Genomic DNA, 6,273 nt, shown 5'->3' with positions numbered 1-6,273 from the left:
AGATGAATAACTAGCATAAGTTGGGGGCCCCTGGGAACAGGCAGGGAGAAAATTCTTGCCAGAAAGTCACCTAGACCATCGGCCACATGTCCATACCCATACGGTTCTTTATAAGTTTTTCCATTGCTACTTTATGTTATTGAAATGGAAGATACCAAATTTAACCAAATTCATCACTGTTAGGGCTAAAAATGTAATTCATTCTTTCTTCCTTCCAGGGAATCAAACAGTAGTGAAATGCTGGGGTTGACAACCAAATGTCTAATATTTCAAGGAAAACTCTTAAGTTTCAATTAGAAATCGTAGTTTAGATGTGAGACTAAGTTATTCCTCCCCTCCCTTTCCTGTTCTGAATCCTTGGGAAGGCACCTTTGAATATTCCTGGGAGAGACCCCCCCCCCCTTCCCAGATGGCACCTGACTCCCTGGGAGTCTGAGGACCGCAGCCCACCTCGCCTCCGGAGGCTGCAGGAGACAGGAGGAGTCAGGAAGAAGCCCTGACTTACAGCACAGCGACCTGTCCCAGGTGCCACTCAGGGACCAACCAGAGCATCCTCTCCCTTCAAAGGGAAGGGAGTAAAGCAACGACTCCTCATGCCTCCTTTGCACAAGGACAGAAGGCAGAAAGCTCCTCTGCTCAAGATTTCAGTGAGGAAAGAGACAACTTCCACAAACTGTCATTGTGTCACTGCTTTAAGTAACACCTTTCCTGCCGGTAGGAGATGTGATTATCTAATTAGATACCTTTCTGTTGCATCCCCTGTGCGTGGTGCATATCTACACCCACCTGGGACTTCTGTCTTTTCTGTGACCGAGTTAGAACACGGGGAATGGAGGAGGGGAGAAAGCAGATCAATAACTGAGCCCACCGCATTGGGACCTTTGCTGGAGCTAGAGTAGCAAGACGGGAATCAGGCAGAAACAAATTACTCAACCAGTTTACTTACAGTATTGATTACACGATGATAAACACATGCACATGTTCATTACAGACAGTTATTCCTAAGGCCTGAGAGTTTATTGATCCATTTGAGAGTGAAAACTTTGCCTAAAAGACTTTAAGTTCTTTTCCTTCATTTTTTTTTTGTCTTTCTTAGATGTAATCCATCAATAAAACCCACTTTATGTGCAGTGGGATCATGGTGCTCGGTAAAGAAATAAACAGAAAGTAAAACTTTGACCCAATTCCTGAAAATACAATTCAGCCCCTTTTCACCTCTCCTGCCATTATTCAGGATTGATTGATTGATTGGTAAAGAGATCTGACTCATCGTCAGAGGCAAGAAAGCTAGTCTCACACCAATAAGCAGTCATCGTATAAACCAAGACTGATCCCTGGAGGCTTTATAAAAGTGTATTTTCTTCATGCTCCCCCCTAGTGGAATTTCCTGACCTTACTATGGACTGCAGTATTTTGTTTCCAAGATGCCTGATGGAAAGGAGGAAGCAAGGACGCACAGGACACATGGTGGTTTTGCTCTTGCCTAGATTAAGTGCTAGAGTCAAAAATATTACACAGTAAAGACTCACAGGACAACTCAGGTTTTTAAATGTAGAACGGTTGGTCAAGAATAAAGGCCAGGTGGTATATGATTCCAGTCACATTAGGTCAAGCTTCAAGGGAACGGAAGGTCTTCAGTAGATGTTGGAAGAATCATTTCAGGACCAGCTCCCACGTAGCACGGAGGGGCTTCTATTTTGCCCCCCTTTTGCCACCATATTGTTTTCTGATTTCAGCGAAAGTCCTCTGACTAAGGGTAATGTTCCTCTTCCTCTTACTATGTGGTCAGGAGGTATCTCACTGGCCCATTCGGTAGGTCTCTAACTATTCTCAGAGGTAGACCTTACTAGGTCTGTCATGGAAGCTTGAAGCTATATAGTCCAGATGATTTTTTTTCTCGGGAAATTCACAAGTGCACATGACTGGACTACGGTTTCAAGTATTCCAATTTAATACCACGAATTAAAAAGCAAGTTGATATCAGCAGTTGAAAGAGAAAATTACAATTTTCCTCTAAGGAGAGGAATATCAGTGGTCCCTGTGTGAATTTCTTCTTTTACAAGGGAGAAAGAAAATAAGATTTTGGGATTTGATTTCTAACAAGATGCCACATCTTGTCACCTCAGGTAAGCAAATTAAATGACTCCTTGCCTATACTGTATTTATTTTGTTTTGTGGATATCTGTGTTAGTCAGTCACTGTACAGTAATTATTCTAATTACCAAGTATATTCTTAGAACATAAATCTCATTACTTGGTGGTCATGATGGTAAATCTAGGTACTTCTGTATTTAACAGGTATGTCAATTCAGGCCCATGCAGTTATGATTGGAGTGTTATTAAATATTAATAGTCACATGGAAGTCTCATTCTAAAATAGAATTGGAAATGAACTTGGGCAGAAAAGTTAATGTCTCTACCTTTCTTCTGATTCCCGCTCAAGTTTATTAATGGACCATGGCATTGAATAGATGTATGTTTGCATAAGGACACCATGTCCTTGTGACCTCCAGGGTGTGTTAAACCAAAGTCCCTTCAGGTTTGGGGCCCATGTGTGGAGCTGGGTATCTAACTCACTAGACAGGTTGGCAATCTGTTACACTGATGCTCCCAAGCCTTGGCATTCATGGCCCGTGTGTCTCCCCCTCTGGAAGCTGGGTGGGGCCTGCGACTCACTTGAACTGCTAGGCTATGGGAAAGGAACACTGCCTGGTTTTGGACAAAGAAGGCCTTGAAGATCCCGCATTTGCAGTTGGGTGTCCTGCAGGAGACCCAGTGTGGAGAGAGACCCTGGGGGACAGGAGGCCCTGGGCCGTTCCAGAGCCCCCCTGGAGCTCAGCCCGACCAGACCCCACACGTGTCTTAGTTCCCATTGTTTCACCTCAGGTCTACACAAGGCCAGTGAGTGAGTGAGAGAGAGAGAGAGAGTGTGTGTGTGTGTGTGTGTGTAAAACTGGACACAACACTTTGCAGTTGCCACAGTGACTTTACAATCTGCTCTCTGGCCGTACATTGAACACTACGGGTTGGATGTATTTTTGTCTGAAACGCTTCAGACCAACTTCACCATTCCAGTTCTCAATGAGTGGATATTGCTGAGAATATTGAGGGAGAATAGTGAGTTTATCTCACTAGATTAACTTTTTAAAACATTGTTTACATACATGCCAAAAACACTCCAGTACTCATTATATTTAGTGTAAATTAACTCTTTGTGAGACTAAGATATGAGACTAATGCTTTCCATACCATGAGCTCATGATTTTGAAAATTCCACAGGAAATACTTCAGTATTAAATTAGAAATTAAACACTAACTCCGTGGTTTTTCAAAGTTTAGTACATCAGAATCACCCGGCATAATTGTTGAACATGACCAGCGTTAGGCCATATACTTCTAGCCCCTGCCCGCACATACACAACTGCAGAATTGCGTTTAAACATGTCTCGAAGCTACTTCTTATTACTTAGCAAGTGAATTAGTGGGGATAATTAAAATAGGATGTGAATAAATTACAAGTTCTCTCTGACTAGAGTTCGTGTGCTTGTTCAGTAAGAAATCTGGTTGCAATAAAATGCTGTTGCAACTTTGTGTCTGTATATTTGCAACCTCTTCACTTTTGGCTTTGGTGCTTCCTTTTCATTGCCTTATTTTTTTAAGATAAATGTTTATTCACTTTTGAGAGACAGAGAAAGAGAGAAAGAGAGAGCGTGAGCAGGGGAGGGGTGGAGAGAGAGGGAGACAGGATCCAAAGCAGGCTCTGTACAGACAGCAGAGAGCCTGACGCGGGGCTGGAACCCGCAAGCCGCGGATCACGACCTGAGCCGAAGTCGGACGCCCCACAGACTGAGCCGCGCAGGCGCCCCTGTTTTCATTTCATTATTAAAGTTAACTGGAGTTGGTTGTAGTTTCAATTGCTGTTTTTCTGTTTTAAAAAATATTAATGTTATATTATGTTTATTTAATACCTTGTGAGTTCTTACTTAACAGTGTGTAGAGATACATGTCTTCAGCAACATAATTTTTAAGCTGCAAATTTTATTAAATAGAATTTTACTCTAATATTAAAGTGGCTATATACACAAATGTTTTTAAATTATTAAACTGTAAAAAATCATTAATGATGTGCTACCTATGCATTTGTGGTGTCTTAAAAGTTATATCAAACAACATTAAAAAATCTTTTTTAATTTATAGGGGGCATTTTAGTAATTTAAACAAGGTGTTGGATTTATATCCATTATTAAGTGCTTGTTGAGTAATTTATTTATGTTGGTGTAAAAATGTTACTATTGTTCATGCGAAATGAAAAAACCTTTTTTTTTTTTTTTTTTTAATTTTAAAGAGAAAGGGAAAGAGTTGTTGTATTCCAGCCCCAGTTAGGACAGCTGCACAGAATACACAATCTTCACAAAGAAGAAAGTGCTCCCGGGAAGGGATATTTGGTGTAGGGTTATGTGTGTTTTTTACATAAAGAGTTACAAAGCATTATGATGAAGCACATTCCAGAAAGTTACAGACTTTACGTTATGTTTTTAGTATGTGCAAGACTGTATGACTTTAGTCTTACGGGATCCAGGGAGGTTTGTTTGTTCTTCTTATCTTTATGTTTGGAATGCTCCTTTTTGCTTTTTTTTTTTTTTTTTTAAACGACACAGACATACAACGTGTGCTCAGCCAGAATCAAAACCCGGGTTTTGAGGCTTTGCTGAGTCGGTCTGACCTTGGTAAGTGTGACAGAGTGAGCTTCCCTGGAATCCCGGGAGCAGAGCCCATCACCCCTGAAAGTTGAACATGTCCTCTATCACTATTAGCATTTCTCTTATCATGAACTCTTGTCATGGGATATCAAGGATGTTGAAAGTAGCAATGTTCTGGAAGGAAACAGCACCTCAGCTAGGCAGCCATAATAGAGTTTACTGTTTAGGGAAACGGAGGACATACGATCCAGGCCTAGTCGTCGTACCTGCGAGGACTTGAGATGCAGGCTGGTGTGGTCATCGGGGCCCAGACAGGACAAGGGCACAGAAATGGCCTCCTGCCAGAGCAGAGACTTGTAGAGGGCTAGCAAATCAGTAGGGAGGGAGTTAGAATAAACACCCAACCCTCACTCTCAGGCTGGTGTCTGTCTCCTAAAAGTGCTTCTCTTTATTCTACTCCAAGCCAGATGGCAGAGGGCCCCACTGTGTGCTCCGCAAAGGTCAGCCACCCAGGCACAGGGTGTTATGAAGAGGGGTGAGGAATGGACCTGGGAGAACAAATGGGAACACTCAGCACTCATGGGAGAACCGTTGTCTTAATAATTGGATGTTCATATAACAAACTAAATATGATGCCATTAATGTGTTCATATATTTCATTGGACGTACATCACAGGACTGACTTCACTGCAAAATTTAGACATTCGTCTTTCTAACAGCTATTGGTCTCATAGCATCTTGGATAACTTCTAACTAAAGAACTCTACTAATTCTTGCCAGTACTTTTAAGGAATTTCTCTCATTTTCCAAGGTCACTTTATACTGATTGTATATCTTTGTTTAAGTTTATTTATTTATTTTGAGAGAGAGACAGAGAGTGAGCAGAGAAGGAACAGAGAAAGGAGACAGAAAACCCCAAGCAGGCTCCACACGGTCAGCACAGAGCCTGATGAGGGGCTCGAACCCACAAACCGTGAGACGATGACCTGAGTGAAAATCAAGAGTCGGACACTTAACTGACTAGCCAGGTGTCCCCAGACTGTACATCTTGAAGGAATGAACAACTCTATATACTTTGGAGCTAAATGAAAATTTATCAGTGGACATCGTTATTCCTTTTGCAAATTATAGATGAAAGAATGACATTTAAAAAGCATCTCAATGGGCACTGAGGAGGGCCCTTGTTGGGATGACACTCAGTGCTGTCTGTTAGAGATGAACCACGGCAATCTACCCCAAAACCAAGAGCACACTTTACACACTGTATGTTAGCCAATTTGACAATAAATTATATTTTTAAAAAGTAAATAAATAAATAAATAAATTAAATTAAATTAAAAGAATCTCACTTGTGTAAACTTTCAGAAGTATTTGCTCATGATACTAACGAAGCATGGATATGATAGAACTGAAAAGTCACAAAATAATGTGTGTCCATCCTCTGCCAATTTATTTTACAAGAACAAAAAGAAAAAGTAATCAATTTTCCTACAGTTACGATAAAATAGCTCGTAGCTTACTTGATTTGTAACCTTTATTTTGTGATCTTTGTCTGAGCCATTTGAGGGTCTTA

The sequence above is a fragment of the Neofelis nebulosa genome, chromosome 13, assembly GCF_028018385.1.
Source record: "Neofelis nebulosa isolate mNeoNeb1 chromosome 13, mNeoNeb1.pri, whole genome shotgun sequence".
Taxonomy (NCBI): domain Eukaryota; kingdom Metazoa; phylum Chordata; class Mammalia; order Carnivora; family Felidae; genus Neofelis; species Neofelis nebulosa.
Note: the sequence above shows the minus strand (reverse complement) of the source record.